General features: G+C 42.1%; 1 protein-coding gene across 14 annotated transcripts in view; it reads right to left on the bottom strand.

Annotated features, from left to right (window-relative positions):
- The window catches only part of shank3a (SH3 and multiple ankyrin repeat domains 3a), a 1882192-nt gene that overhangs the window by 821305 nt on the left and 1043546 nt on the right, over window positions 1–17341 (bottom strand). The gene's annotated exons all lie outside the window — the stretch shown is intronic.

Here is a 17341-nt window from a genome sequence, read left to right as displayed (position 1 = left end):
AGCAAATGGTGAAAATAAATGGAGCGCAGAAGACTGAAGAAATAGCATTTCTTAGTACTAACCATATTCACTTGCATTTTTCAATCTTTATATATAATCTTCATTTGGATCTTGATCTTTGTTTGTCCGCGAATTCACTGCCTTGTGTGGTGTTCCTGCTGTGTTCAGTAGAGGGCAGTAGTGATGGCGGAGGAGAGGAAGTGATGGGGAGGATCGTTGGATGAGGTTGGAGTGTGGTGATTAAAGAGGACTGAACTAAAGGAGACTACATGTTGTTTGTACTGGCTGAATACACAACACCTTGGTTGTTACTTTTGTTTACAAACACTGTCGATACCACTCTTTGTGTTTAGACCTGGCGTCGACACCGTGCTTTGTGTTTAGATCTGGCGTCGACACCTGCTTCGTTGTCAAGACTGTGGTTTTTTGTGTTTCTATCGACCGTCGTTGGCAGCACTTCGTCCAAATCGAATGTTCACCCACATCTTGGAGTCGGCAGTCAGAGTATATAAGTCGGGCACACTTCTGTGATTTTCCATCAGTCTGCGTTTGGAGTTCAAGAAAGAAGCAGTGGTTCTTCCTTACTCTTTGGATTGCCACAAAGCAACCTGCGAGATTGGAGAAAGGTTGAGAAGAGATCGTGAAAGGAAATGACAGCGTCATGAAAACGAGACGGACTGTGAACGGAGAGAAGCTGAAATGCTCCTCCACCACCACATAATTACTATTCGGACAGTAGGCCGGTATTACTATTCCGAGTAGGCCGTTCCTATCGAATCAATGTCCAAGGGTTTTGTTTTGTAATTTTGTTTCCCTTATAAAAAATCATAATGCTGTGCAACAAAGGGCCCAGTTCACAACTGGCAGCCGCGTTTAAACAGGGAGCCCTTCACAAACAACTTTAACACGCGCAACGTAGTTGGGCGCACATGGCTAGTACATAATAAAATAAAATTAAAAAAAAGAAGTAAAATGGGAGAATGCTCGACATGGGATGAGGCCATCAGTGGAGTCCATTTAAGGACCATTCCTATTCTTATTTTTTATTTTTTTTAAGGACATAGACTCCAATATAGCTTTTTAACTTGTGAAATTTACAAATAACACTAACATTGGAGGGAACATCAGACAGACAAGCTTCTCTTCTGTTTGTCAAGTTCATAATCCCCGTGCTGCGTGTATGAAGGGTTAATAGCTGTGGTGTACCAAGCCACAGCCTTGGCCTTTCTTCATTCTGCTTTAGTACATAAGCAGTACAAAACATCAGACAGATGAGCTTCTCTTCTATTTGTGTGTTCTATTTCAAACCATGCCTGTTCTTTATTCCTCATTGCTACATTCTATGCATTGTACTTCTGGACGAGCATTCATTGGTTGTCATTTCTCCAAGGCATACAGCCCTGCCCTCCTAATAATGAGAAAAATCAAACAGGTTTGACAGTACTCCATCATTATACACAGAAGTGAGATATGGTGTCCCACAGGGCTCAGTACTGGGACCTTAACTGTTTTCACTTTACATGCTTCCACTGGGATCTATCATTAGGAAACATAATGTTAATTTTCAGTCGTATGCAGATGACACCCTGTTATACCTTTCATTTAGATCAAATGAAGTTTCTCCAATGTTGTTTTTAATTAGTTGTGTTAGCGAATTAAAGGAGTGGATGGATGAGAACTACTTGTCTTTAAACACAGATAAAACAGAGATGTTAATTGTTGGAGGGAATGACGCTGATCACAACAATGTTCTGTCATCATTTAACTCAGTTGGAATCACCATTAATTTTACTGAATCAGGCCTCAATCTAGGAGTTATCTTTGACTCCAACATGTCATTTAAAGTGCACATTACAAAGTTGTCCAAATCATGTTTCTTCCATCTTAAAAATGTTGGGAAATTAAGGCGCTTTCTAAATAAACAGGATTCTGAAAAATTAATTCATGCATTTATTTCTAGTAGGATTGACTACTGCAATGCGGTGTTCACTGGATGTTCAAACTATTCTTTATATAGCCTCCAGTTAATTCAAAATGCTGCAAGAGAATTATTACAAGAACAAGAAAGTACGAACACATAACTCCAGTTCTTAAATCCTTACACTGGCTCCAGGTTAAGTTTAGGGCAGATTTCAAAATCCTCTTTTTAACATATAAAGCATTAAACGGCCAAGGTTCGGCTTACTTGTCTGAACTTATCATGACTTACAAACCAGAGCACACATTAAGATCTTAAGATGCCGGTCTGCTTATGATTCCAAGGATTAATAAAATTACAGTGGGAGGTTGAGCTTTTAGTTACAGGGCCCCTAAACTGTGGAATGGTCTGCCTGCTAATATAAGAGATGCCCATTCAGTCTCAGCTTTTAAATCCCGGCTGAAGACTCACTACTTCAGTTTAGCATATCCTGAACTAGAGCTGCTGATTTACTGTACAGACTGCATCTCTGTTGTTAGTCATTAGCACTAAAACATAAGTAACATGGTTGTTATAATTGGATACTAACCCTCACCTATTCTGTTTCCCTTCTCGGTACTCAAACGTGGCACTTGGTGCCACGGCCCACCTGCCAAGTTGTTTTGCCTGCCTAAGGTAAAGTCATCCCTGATGGAGGATCGCAGGAATTGTGGGGTAGAGGGGTCCGTTCATCGGATTGGCTGGCCAAGCAATGTTTCAGTTGTGAAATGGCCAAATGGGGGAGGCAGCTTGATGGTTGAGGTCTCCAGTACTCTAAACAAATCCAAATCATATTATGTGTTATCATCTACTGTTAAATTCTGCTCCGTACTTGTATTGTATTGTATTATATTGTTTGATACTTTCGTAGTGAGTCACAGACTAGTTTGTCTCTGTCGTTAGGTATGTCACATTAGTCTTCATGGGAGAATGCCACCAATTGCTTCCAAATGGCTAAGGTTATGTAAATGAGGACTTTGACTAAAATCGCCAGAAAAGTCATCTAATGTAACATTGATTTTACAGGACCAGACTCTGAGATTTGGCAGTTTATGCTGGCACAAGTCAAAAGGCAAATAATATAATGTAACCTAACATTCTCAATGCAACCTAATCCAATTCAGGGTCAAGGCAGTCCAGAGAATGTCAAACATAGCACTGGACCGGATGCAAGTCCATTGCAATACTCACTAAAACTTCCACTCACACAGGATAACATAAATTTGATATAAATTTTAAATGGCATTGATCATGTTCATCCATGAGAAACTTTAGTAAATTACATAAACAAAGGTGGAAATTAAGTGGAAGTGCATTTAAGACGAGTTTATGTTTAAAAAATAATTCGGATGAGAGTGTCAGTAGGCTTTGCGCCTTAGGAACCAAGTTACCTAAACTATAACATTTCATTAATTATTTACCACTCTGATGATGATCTTTCTGATCATAAAATAGGTCATTACAATAGCAATTGTTGAGATGAATTCATAATTAACTGCAGAATTACAGTATTTGAGGGTTCCTCTAGAGTGCCGCTTTCTCTTGTATGATTTGGCTCAAAAAATAATCAGCACATTCTCATCTTATAACAGGCTTAAGCTTTGAGTCTGGTATTTTTCCATCCAGCCATTTTAGCTGTAGACCTTCCTCAAGAAACTGTGACACACAGACACCCACTCACACACACGCACGCACACACAGACACACACCCATCTTCAAGATATCAATGTTTTTGGTATCAGGGGACCCTAAAACGCTAAGATCTATTGAAAACCTTAGATCGAAATTTTTGATGAATCTAAAGCTTTTGCTCCTCCCCCATAGATAATAGGTTATAGTGGGGGAGGGCGCAAAGCAAAAAACAAAATCAATCTTTATTATCTCTCTCCTTCAGTTTTCAGACAGTTAGTCTTTCCATCACCAACACACCTTCAAGTGATGATCAAACATCAACTTAGTGCTGAAAAGTTCCTTATTCGGTCACCCTCGAGTCTTACATCCTGCTTTTCGATGACAATCTCCTTTGCTTCAGTTCCATCCCTCTTGTCTACATACTTCCCTTTTTAACTCTTCTAGTTGGCACTTAAATTCCCTCCCCATGGCATCATGGCCCTCTCCTGCACAAATCTGCCACATCCACTCTTGTCACTCCAAACATTCAGCTATCCATGGCATGTTTGTGAATATTCCTGAAAGGCTGCTTCCTGAGCAATACTGGCAGGAAGAGAAAAGGAGTCCAGCCAAGTTCAGCCATCTGCACACTTCTCCCTTGGTGCTCCCCAACTCATCTGCAGGACAGTGTGCTGCTTCTCCATGCCATACACCTCAACCAAGAAACTACAACCCCAGCAAGCAATAATATGCCTAAAAAAAAGAATCTTTCCAAAACACTACAAAAACACCAAACTAGTTGCTTCTGAACAATCTGGATAAGATATTGGGACAGCTTAGCTATCAGCTAAACAAACTGGCTAGATGGACTGAATGGCCTCCTCTAGTCTGTCAAATTTCTTATGTTCTATATTCTTATGTTCTGATGTACAGTATATATATATACTCCTCCTTTAAACCGCCACCTTATCGTGGTGGAGGGGTTTGCGTGTCCCATGGTCCTAGGAGCTCTGTTGTCCGGGGCTTTATGCCCCTGGTAGGGCCACCCAAGGCAAACTGGTCCTAGGTGAGGGATGAGACAAAGAGCGGTCAAACAAACCTCCTATGAAGAAAAACAATTTTGGACGGCATTTTCCCTTGCCCGGACGCGGGTCACCGGGGCCCCACTCTGGAGCCAGGCCTAGAGGTGGGGCTCGATGGCGAGCGCCTGGTGGCCGGGCCTGCACCCATGGGGCTCGGCCGGGCACAGCCCGAAGAGGCAACGTGGGTCCCCCTTCCCATGGGCTCACCACCTATGGGAGGGGCCAAGGAGGTCGGGTGCAGTGTGAGTTGGGTGGTGGCCGAAGGCGGGGACCTTGGCGGTCCGATCCTCGGCTACAGAAGCTGGCTCTTGGGATGTGGAATGTCACCTCTCTGAAGGGGAAGGAGCCTGAGCTAGTGCGTGAAGTTGAGAGGTTCCGGCTAGATATAGTCGGACTCACCTCGACGCACAGCTTGGACTCTGGAACCAATCTCCTTGAGAGGGGCTGGACTCTCTACCACTCTGGAGTTGCCCCCGGTGAGAGGCGCCGAGCAGGTGTGGGTATACTTATTGCCCCCCAACTTGGAGCCTGTACATTGGGGTTTACCCCGGTGGACGAGAGAGTAGCCTCCCTTCGCCTTCGGGTGGGGGGACGGGTCCTAACTGTTGTTTGTGCGTATGCACCGAACAGTAGTTCAGAGTACCCACCCTTTTTGGAGTCCCTGGAGGGTGTGCTAGAGGGCATACCTTCTGGGGACTCCCTCGTTCTGCTGGGAGACTTCAATGCTCACGTGGGCAATGACAGTGAGACCTGGAAGGGCGTGATTGGGAGGAATGGCCCCCCCGATCTGAACCCGAGCAGTGTTTTGTTATTGGACTTCTGTGCTCGTCACGGATTGTCCATAACGAACACCATGTTCAAGCATAGGGGTGTTCATATATGCACTTGGCACCAGGACACCCTAGGCCTCAGTTCGATGATCGACTTTGTGGTCGTGTCGTCGGACTTGCGGCCACATGTCTTGGACACTCGGGTGAAGAGAGGGGCGGAGCTGTCAACTGATCACCACCTGGTGGTGAGTTGGCTTCGATGGTGGGGGAGGATGCCAGTCAGGCGTGGTAGGCCCAAATGTGTTGTGAGGGTCTGCTGGGAACGTCTGGCAGAGCCCCCTGTCAGAAGTAGCTTCAACTCCCACCTCCGGCAGAACTTCGACCACATCCCGAGGGAGGTGGGGGACATTGAGTCCGAATGGGCCATGTTCCGTGCCTCTATTGTTGAGGCAGCTGACCGGAGCTGTGGCCGTAAGGTGGTTGGTGCCTGTCGTGGCGGCAATCCCCGAACCCGTTGGTGGACACCGGCGGTGAAGGATGCCGTCAAGCTGAAGAAGGAGTCCTACGGGACCCTTTTGTCCTGTGGGACCCTGGAGGCAGCTGATAGGTACCGGCAGGCCAAGCGGAATGCGGCTTTGGTGGTTGCTGAGGCAAAAACTCGGGCGTGGGAGGAGTTTGGGGAGGCCATGGAGAACGACTTTCGGACGGCTTCGAGGAGATTCTGGTCCACCATCCGGCGTCTCAGGAAGGGGAAGCAGTGCAGTGTCAACACTGTATATGGTGGGGATGGTGCGCTGCTGACCTCGACTCGGGACATTGTGGGTCGGTGGGGGGAGTACTTTGAAGACCTCCTCAATCCCATTAACATGCCTTCCAATGAGGAAGCAGAGCCTGGGGACTCAGAGGTGGGCTCCCCCATCTCTGGGACTGAGGTCACCGAGGTGGTCAAAAAACTCCTTGGTGGCAGGGCCCCGGGGGTGGATGAGATACGCCCGGAGTTCCTCAAGGCTCTGGATGTTGTAGGACTGTCTTGGCTGACATGCCTCTGCAACATCGCATGGACATCAGGGACAGTGTCTCTGGATTGGCAGACCGGGGTGGTGGTCCCCCTCTTTAAGAAGGGGGATCGGAGGGTGTGTTCCAACTACAGAGGGATCACACTCCTCAGCCTCCCTGGAAAAGTCTATTCAGGGGTCCTGGAGAGGAGGGTCCGTCGGATAGTCGAACCTCGGATTCAGGAGGAACAGTGTGGTTTTCGTCCTGGTCGCGGAACAGTGGACCAGCTCTACACCCTTAGCAGGGTCCTGGAGGGTGCATGGGAGTTTGCCCAACCAGTCTACATGTGTTTTGTGGACTTGGAAAAGGCATTCGACCGTGTTCCTCGGGGAATCCTGTGGGGGGTACTCCGAGAGTATGGGGTACCGGCCCCCCTGATAAGGGCTGTTCGGTCCCTGTACGATCGGTGCCAGAGCTTGGTCCGCATTGCCGGCAGTAAGTCGAACCCGTTTCCAGTGAGAGTTGGACTCCGCCAGGGCTGCCCTTTGTCACCGATTCTGTTCATAACTTTTATGGACAGAATTTCTAGGTGCAGCCAGGGCGTTGAGGGGGTCCGGTTTGGTGGGCTCAGGATTGGGTCACTGCTTTTTGCAGATGATGTTGTCCTGTTTGCTTCATCAGGCCGTGATCTTCAGCTCTCTCTGGATCGGTTCGCAGCCGAGTGTGAAGCGGCTGGGATGAGAATCAGCACCTCCAAATCCGAGACCATGGTCCTCAGCCGGAAAAGGGTGGAGTGCCCTCTCAGGGTTGGTAGCGAGATCCTGCCCCAAGTGGAGGAGTTCAAGTATCTCGGGGTCTTGTTCACGAGTGAGGGAAGAATGGAGCGTGAGATCGACAGGCGGATCAGTGCGGCATCCGCAGTAATGCGGGCTCTGCATCGGTCTGTCGTGGTGAAAAAGGAGCTGAGCCGCAAGGCGAAGCTCTCAATTTACCAGTCGATCTATGTTCCTACCCTCACCTATGGTCATGAGCTATGGGTAGTGACCGAAAGAACGAGATCGCGAATACAAGCAGCTGAAATGAGTTTCCTCCGCAGGGTGTCTGGGCTTTCCCTTAAAGATAGGGTGAGAAGCTCAGTCATCCGGGAGGGGCTCAGAGTAGAGCCACTGCTCCTCCGCATCGAGAGGAGTCAGATGAGGTGGCTCGGGCATCTGATCAGGATGCCTCCTGGACACCTCCCTGGTGAGGTGTTCCGGGCACGTCCAACCGGGAGGAGGCCCCGGGGAAGACCCAGGACATGCTGGAGGGACTATGTCTCTCGACTGGCCTGGGAATGTCTTGGGATTCTCCCGGAAGAGCTAGAAGAAGTGGCCGGGGAGAGGGAAGTCTGGGCATCTCTGCTCAAGCTGCTGCCCCCGCGACCCAACCTCGGATAAGCGGGAGACAATGGATGGATATATATCCATCCATCCATCCATTTTCCAACCCGCTGAATCCGAACACAGGGTCACGGGGGTCTGCTGGAGCCAATCCCAGCCAACACAGGGCACAAGGCAGGAACAAATCCCGGGCAGGGTGCCAACCCACCGCAGATGGATATATATATATATATATATATTGTATATATAAGGTAAAGCAAACTGGATGTTCTTCACAAAAATTTGTTTCACAGCACTGAACACATGTAGGGGAGGAATTTGTTTATTAATTGATGCTGAGCCTGGGATCACTTTAGAGAGTATCCTACAATGTTTATGAAGGTTATATGCCATGTAGGACTACTGACAGTGCAATAAGTGCAAGAGGTATATATAGGCTTCAATATGCCATAAGAGAAATATAGAAACACAAATCTACAAGCACACTAATGTTACAGCCATTATTTTGTCTTGAATGAGTTCCTACATTTTATTCACAGCATGCACTGTAATAACAATTACATTTTTTTCATTTTTTTCTGCACACTGTATTAGAATATTACAGCTTGTGATGTATCCACGCAATAATTTTTAATCGGCAACATCCATACCCAGATTTGTGATGCTTGTATTAAGGCATGTTATAATGACATGGTAATAATGAAAGTTATATTTAGATTGTATTTACTGAGTAATACATTTGATTGCACTTTGCATAGCACTTTTGGGACTCTGAGACACATATTTCTGTTCAAAGGACAAACAAATTATATTGGCATTCAGAACACAGCTAGATAGCTTACTGAAGATAGAGTGCCTGCAAATAAAAGAGGAATTAGGTGTTCAGAGGAAAACAAGCAATATATGGTGGTGGATATAAGCCAGTAAAATCCTGTTATGTTGTTATTTAGATATACAAAACTCTTTCAAAAATTGCTTCGCTAATACACTCTGGCAGAACACAAAATTTTTATTTCAAATAAGTTGCGAGTATTATCCAAACAACAAAATAGTGTGCATAAAAGCTGTAAAAAAAACTTGAATCCCCTGGACACCATTGACTTATAGGATTATATAAACTAAAATCACACATCTTCTAAATTAAAGGAAAGGAGCCGCCTAATCTATTCATATATGAATTCCGCTACAGGTACAATAATAATCATAACAAATCATCTTCCTAAACCACTTATCTAGGACAGTATCACGGGACAACTGGAGTCTATACCAGCAATCATCGGGCACAAGCCAACTATCGCAGGACAAATACACACTCACACACCCTTTGGCCTATTTAGCAGGACCAGTTTGCTGTTAAACTCTTTCAGCAACATCTGTCTGTTTTTACAAGCTATGCAACATAACCACTGATTAAACACAACTGCAACGCAAAAGCAGGATAATAAGCAGAATATAGCTTGGTGAGGGTGTTTGTTGGGTTGTCAGATCTCCATCCATGACAGAGGCTGTGAGCAGGTAAGCAATCAGGAAAAGTATTCTTTACCAAATATCTGTGATAAAATACTTATTTCCAGTTTATCTTTGTTATCACAATGATGCCTCATAAATACAGAGAGCATATTTTCTTAGATTAAAATCTGAATCGATTTACTGAATACATCCACATTGAAGCAGTAAGTTTTAAAACTTCTTCATGCACCTATTGACTCATGTGCCTTAAGCCCTACTGTACCTGCAAGAACAGAGAACATATTTTTAAAATTAAAATGAAATAACTGCTTATTTGAGTCCTAATTTTAAATAAAAGTAGATTTTAAATACTCATATATAAAGCTGTCTAAATATGTTTACCACAGGTAAATAATTTTATTGTTGTGCGAGGTTTAGTCTTCTAGTTTAGAGACACTTATAAGATGGTAAACCATAATACTGGATAATATAAAATGAAGATCATCATCCATCCATCAATGCATTTTCTGAACCCACGCATAAATTTACTTTGTAATCATCTCACTTCATTAAGGGTCATAGAGTCAAAAATTTAAGCTGTTGTAAAATTAACATGTGTCAAACTTTAATCAAGTACAATTTCAGACTTAAAAATCCAGCCTATTACCTATGATGTCATTAGAGGAACCTAAGAGGTGAGGAACTACTTTTTAACCTGTGGAAACTGTATGATGCCTGTCTGTGGTTGTAGTTTGTCTTTTTCTTTAACTTGCCTTCTATTTGTAAAACTTTGGCATAATGGATCAAGGAAACCAACTACAGTAAGGGGGGCACAGAAGAGGAGAGGGGTATGGTGTGAAAGAGATTACGACAGAGCTCTCTAGTACAGAACAATAGCAATAGCAGTAGTCAATAATGCTATAAAGTCAATGTAAAGTTGATTAAAGCAAAAAAAGTGATAAAACTCTTATCATCAAAGCCTAAAATTAGTACTGAACTATTACACAGTGGGTTTAAATAAATAACTGCTAATCAATATAATAAAAGTTATTAATTACTTTAACTCACCGAAAAGCAATGTTTTGCTTGGTCTACTACTAACATATTATAAAAAACAGCATGTAAATGAGCAGTAGAACATATCAGGATTTGTTCTGTTCATGTGGCAGAGCTCCATTGCTTAATTTGTGGTGTTTTTTTCATTCCACCTGTATTTTTCATCAGAAAGTGATTAGTGAGGGTTGTTGTTTTGTATTGTAAATGTGGTAAAATGAAGTGCATATTTGACCAAGCACATCATGCTGGGCTGAATGTCGCTGCATAGATTATATCAAATATAACATCATAATAGGTAGTGAATGGCACAACTACTTTTCAACTCATACATTTCTCAGAATATATTTGAGATGACAATAAAGGGGAGAAAAGTGTATTTGATTAAGTGCTTTACATGTATATGCAGGGTGTAACTTTGGAAAAGTTTGTATGTGGGGAAGGTGTATTTGATTTGACTGTAGAGTGCTGCAATACAGAAATATTTCAATGTGTGGACTGAATTTGAAGTTGGTTCCATGAGTGTTGAGTGGTGCAACAGTAGATATTTAACTCTTTGGATTATCGAGTGTTGTGACACTGACACTAACATTTGATCGAGGAGCTGTCTGGCTTGGTGGCTTGATTGTGTGCTGAGGAAGAAATCTGTAACCTATGTAAACCGGAAGACATCTGTCTGTGGTTGTAGTTTTTCTTTTTCTTCAGCATGCCTTATATTTTTAAAGGCTTTGGGATAAAAGCTGTTAACATGAATGAAATCCTGTACTTCTGTAAGGAAATGATGAAAGATGTGTGTATGTTCAAGCTATGACAGTGTTTGTTTAAGTGCTTAATCTGAACACGCATGTAAGTGGTAAGTTACTGAAGCTGTCGTATGTCTGTGTATGGTGATTGACTTTTTTGGTCCTCAGCTTACCTGATCATGTACACAGCTCATAGGTGTACAACATATGGAGCTAGTGATACTACGCATGTGTTGTAAAGTGTGTATCCTCACACTTCCTGTGTAAGTTCAGACTGTGCTTTCGATGTGGTATTAGCAACTATGTTTTGCATGATACTGACCCGGAGTTTGAGATTGTCTTGTTTATCATTATCTAATGGTGTGTTTGACTTATTTTGTTTAGTTTATTCCTATCCTTACTGGACTGTTTTGACTTGACACAACATGTTGATTTTCCCACCCACTCTGGTGGTCATATACTGGACCTGATCTGCACTTCTGGACTATCTGTTACCAACATTTACAGCACTGATTTGGGACTCTCTGACCATAAAGCAGTATTTTTCACTGTTTCACTGCCTTTCCCTCCTCTTACCTGTAAACAACAAATTTCTTACAGAAACCTTAAAATATCTGTCCCTCTATCCTTTCTGGATCCATTTCTGATCTTTTACTGTCTTCACCTATTCCATCAACACTAGATAGTCTTGTTGACCACTATAACTCAGCCCTTCATTCAGCATTAGATAAAAGAAGCTCCTTTAAAACATAAGGAGGTTTCTTTTAAACGTTCAGCTCCTTGGTATAACTCAGAATTGCGATCTATGAAAGAAGCTGGCCGACGCCTTGAGAGAATGTCACATAAGACTGGCCTCACCGTGCACATCCAGGCTTTCTCTGATCACCAAAGAGCTTACAGAGAAGCACTAACTTCTGCTAAGAACACCCATTACGGCAATAATAGAAAGTGGCCATGATAACCCAAGGGTTTTATTCTCTGTAGTTAATAAACTACTCGAACCCGCATCTGGCCCAACTACCTCTTCTACTGAAGTCTGTGAGGAATTCCTCCACTTTTTCCATAACAAAATTAACGATCTAAATAATTCAACTAACATAAATACATCATCTGTTTATATCTCTCCCTGTTTTCCCACTCCATCCAGCTCCTTCTCTAAGTTTTCACCAGTCACATCTGCGTTTGTTAATAACCTGCTTTGTAACATGAGGCCGACTACTTGTGTACTGGACCCCATCCCCACCACACTACTTAAATCCTGCCTTCATGCCATAATCCCGACTGTTACAACAATAATAAACTCAAAAAGTCTGGTCTTGATGCTGACAATCTTAACAATTTCCAGCCTATTTCCCATTTACCTTTGCTGTCAAAAGTTCTTGAGCGTGTTGTAGCTTTCCAACTCACCAATTACCTAACCTCTAATAATTTGATGGAACCCTTTCAGTCTGGTTTGAGGGCGCGGCACAGCTGTGAAACTGCTCTGCTATGGGTAATCAATGATTTGCTTATGGCAGCAGACTCTGGACAAACCAGCATATTAATTCTGTTAGACCTCAGTGCAGTATTTGACACTGTCAGACATGACATTCTACTGTCCAGAATGGAGAACATGCTGGGTATCTCTGGCACTGCCCTCCAATGGTTCAAGTCATATCTGACTGATAGGCAAGAGTTTGTTAGTCTTGGCAACAGCAGATCCAGCTCAGTGTCAGTCACACAAGGAGTCCCTCAAGGCTCTGTCCTCCGCCCTCTGCTTTTCTGTATTTACATGCTTCCCCTTGGCTTTATTATTCATAGCTTTGGACTGGGTTATCACTTTTATGCAGATGATACTCAACTCTACTTCAATGTTAAAAGTGGAACTTCATCAGAGCTTTCTCAGCTCACAACCTGCCTTAGTGAAATTAAAACCTGGATGGAGCAGAACTCTTTAAAATTAAATTGCAATAAAACTGAACTCCTGCAAATTGGGACTAAAATGCAACTTAATAAAATGAGCTCCTTCCCAGTTTATCTTGGCGGTGATCTCATCAGACCTGCCTCTACTCTAAAAAATCTTGGTGTCATTTTTGATTCCTTCCTCTCTTATTCCACCCACATAAATCACATTAAGAAACTTTCTTACTTTCACCTCCGTAACATATCCCGTGTTCGCTCCTTCCTCTCCTTTTCTAATGCTGAGAAACTTGTCCATGCTTTTATCACATCCCACATCGATTATTGTAATTCCCTACTGGCAGGTGCCCCTTCTAATCTTATATCACAGCTCCAGCTTATTCAGAACTCAGCTGCAAGAGTCCTTACTCGAACCAGCAGCAGCGAGCACATAACACCCATCCTGCTCCGTCTTCACTTTCTCCCTGTGTCTTACAGAATCGAATATAAAATCCTACTAATAACCTACAAAGCCTTAAATAACCTTGCGCCAAACTACATCAGTGACCTTCTCCATCACTATGTGCCTGCCCACCCACTAAGGTCCTCTGATTCTGGCAATCTTGTTGTACCCCACACTAATCTACACTCCATGGGTGACAGGGCCTTCAGCTGTATAGCGCCCAGACTCTGGAATGACCTACCGAAATTAATCAGGTCAGCTGACTCCATGAATTGTTTTAAAAAACAACTCAAAACTCATCTGTTCAGGAAGGCTTTTAGCTCTAATTGACTTTATTACCATTCTCTCAGTATAATTCTCTGTCAAGATGCTAATGTAACCTGTGTGTGTGTGTGCTAGACCATCAATTATGTTGTCTGTTTTTTTTTTCCAGAATTCACTGTCTTAATCTTCATTTATTTATCTGGTTTGTACAATGCTATATACTGTATACACTGCCATTCTTTATTATATTCTGTAAGTGCCTTGAGCATGGGAAAGGCGCTATATAAATAAAATGTATTATTATTATTATTATTATTTTAGCAAGCAAAGTGTAAGTTTGTACAGGTAGCTGTCAGTGTTTGTCACACCTTCATTTTGTTCCCAGTAGTCAATGCATGTGTGACTGGCATATGGAATGTGCTTCACTGTCAGCACCAGTGATGGGTGTACTTCAACTTGAACATGAGGTGCGTTGTTGTTTCCATACACACACATTTGTTCTGTATTTGTGCCAGACACACTGCATCCTTGTGGTTTTCAAGTCAGGTGTGTCAAGTACAGCCAAACATTTCCTGTGAGGAGTTGCTCACTGGTGCATCTTTAGTGTCCAAAAGAAGGACTTGAAACAAAATTTCAATGCTGTCATGGGCCCTGCATCCAATGAACAGGTCTTGCTTCATGTGTTACAGCAGCGTTTCTCAACCTTTAAGTATTTGCGACCTGAGTTTTCATAACAGTTTTAATCGCGCCCCCCTCCTAATGTTTTTTTGAAAGGAGCCCACTAATACCAATTTGTTCTTTTTTAATTAATGATATATCATAGATGCATATTTTATTATACCTACTTAACTTTTATCGACATTTATCTAACTCTATGCTTATTTTTTTAGTATCAGAATGTAGTTTAAGTTAATTTGTTTTGGTTTCAATAGATGTATTTTTCATATTTTTGAGTCTTGTTTTCTTTTTTTCACATCTTCACGCCCCCCTAGGGGGGCCCGCCCCACAGATTGAGAACCACTGTGTTACGGCATAAGCTGTCAATTGAGAGAAAGAGTAAGCTTCAAAGATGTGTTTTTGGCATGACAGACTGACAGCCCTTACAATTTTAGATAGATAGACAGACAGATAGGCAGTACGCTCCTAAAGGTATAAAAGTAATTTCATATTTGGTTTAGAATCCCGCACTTGGTTGTTGACCACGTGAAGTTTTTTCTCTGGGTACTCTGGTTCTCCTCCTCCATACTCATAGCTGTGTGGGTCAAATTACTTGGAGACTCTACACCAGAGCAAAACTAGATATTTCTGTGTGAGTGGTCTCTGTGACAGTTCTAGGTTGTTTTTTGCCTCAAGCCCAGTACTACCAAGACATGGGTCAATTTCACAGCAACTTAAAAAAAGACTAAATAAATTTATTTACTTTTCAGAACATTCAACATTAAAAAAAGAATGAAAGAAAGAAAACAGCTGACTAGTCAAGAACATCAGATATACCCTAAATCTTTTACTTCCTATTAATACATATGATAAAAGCTCTAGCGCCCTTTGTATATTTTGTTTATCCACCTAGATGAATATATTTATTCTTTAATTCTTTAATAAAGTTGCATAAATTGCCTTTATAGTGAATAATCACATCAAAGCATGTTTACCTCAGAAAAAGCTAACTTAAGAAGCAAAAATTGGTATTCCAAGAAAAAACAATATTTTGAATGTTCATATTAAAATTTTATAATTATTAAAGTAAAAACAACTATTACAATCATAAATATACTGTAGTTTTAAAAACAAAATGAATACATCCATAAATACACATACAGCAAAAAATTAACTGAATTTAAACAGACTAAAGATATACTAAAATATGCTATTACTGTATTACTAATTACAAGTGTAATATAGTTAGTCCATCCATCTGTCATCCTAACTTGCTTATCCAGGGCAGGGCCTCGAGGCAACTGGAGCTTATCCCAGCAAACACTGGGCTAAAAGCTTGAACAACACCTGAACATGGTGTCACTTTATCACAGGGCAAATACACACACACACATTATGGCCAATTTAGTAATGTCAATTTACCTAAACTTCATGTATTCTGACTGTGGGAGGAAACCGGAGGAAACCCACATGGACACGGCAATAACATCCAGACTCAAAGCAGGCAACACTTAGGGCACAAGCCACTGTCACAGGTCTATTATTGTTAAGGCAGCAGTGCAGATAATGTGTATGATCCTTTGCAGCCTTGGCTTTTTGCCTTTCTGCCTGTAAGTAAAAGAAATCCTTTAAGCCTAAAGCACTACCCTCCTCAGAAAGCAGTGTTTATTTTTTCATTTCTTTACTCTGCCATTTGTTGGGAAGGTGCTATAAAAGTGCCAGTCTTTCTTTCTGGTTTTACTATTTTGCATCATAGGAAAGACATGTTCATGCATTGTGGTAATTATTGTGATTTATACTTCATTGTAGGAATCTGATTTTTTTTTGTTCCTGCAAGTCTCAGTGTTAATCATTGGCACTTCAAAATGAGAGACTTTAACAATAGAACAGGGGCATTTTTAGAGCTTCATCCAGTTCATTTCTAAAACGCTTTCTAGTGACTGCATCATGAGTCACTTGGGCTTTTCAACACACAGGTTCAGAAACACCAGTGTAGAAAATTTTGTATGTAAAATTCTTCTATTAAAAATATTTTTAAAATAACTTGCCATGTGTCATTAGACACAAAAGGTAATATAAGAGGTAGTCAGAAAGGAGTAGTACCTCAATTCCAAGGTCAAAAGCAGCAAAGCACACTCAAACATGAAACAGCTAAATCAGACATGCCATTGAACCTAATATGCACATCTTTGGGATGTGGAATGAAAATTGGAGTTCTTAGAGAAAACCAAAAAGAACTTTAGATGTTGTAGTGACCCAGCAAGGAATTGTGAAATAGATATGATTAACAGTGTGCTGCATGTGTAGTGTCTTACAAAGGTTAGGACTTTTTTTTCAAATTTATTAAAAAAATAAAAAAAGGGAAACAGCTCATTGACACAAGCATTTAAACACTTTACTCAGTACTTTGTTGAAGCACCTTTGGCAGTGACTACAGCCTCAAGTCTTCTATGTAGATCTTCTCAAGTTCTGGCAGGTTGGATGGGGATTGTCTCTGGACTGTCATCTTCATGTTTCTCCAAAGGTGTTCAATTGGGATCAAGTCCAGACTTTGGCTGGGACAGTCAAGGACATTCCCAGAGATGTCCCTAAGCCACTACTGTGTTGTCTTTACTGTGTGCTTAGGGTCATTGTCCTGTTGGAAGGTAAGTCTTTCACCCAATCTGACACCCAAAGCCCTCTGGAGCAGGATTTTATTAAGGATATCAAATTACATTGCTCTGTTGAGCTTTCCCTCAACTCGGAGTAGTCTTCTAGTCCTGGCTGCTGAAAAACAACTCCATAGCATGATGTTGCCACCACAATGCTTTATCACTGGAATGGTATTGTGCATGTGATGTGTGCTGCCTGTCTTCAGTTGGACATGATACATGGAACTGAATGAAGTATATGAACCTATCCACGATTGCCTTCTGTTCTGCCTTACTGCTATAGAACATATAAGTAAAGTGATGCACAGTAGCAGTCAATTCTGGGTAAAGTTTACCTAATTCGAAAGTGCAGCTGTACTGAGGCTTTGTCTCCTTTGTCTCCTTCCAG

The sequence above is a fragment of the Erpetoichthys calabaricus genome, chromosome 1 (genome assembly GCF_900747795.2).
Source record: "Erpetoichthys calabaricus chromosome 1, fErpCal1.3, whole genome shotgun sequence".
NCBI classification, from domain to species: domain Eukaryota; kingdom Metazoa; phylum Chordata; class Cladistia; order Polypteriformes; family Polypteridae; genus Erpetoichthys; species Erpetoichthys calabaricus.
This window is presented reverse-complemented; position numbering and strand designations above follow the sequence as displayed.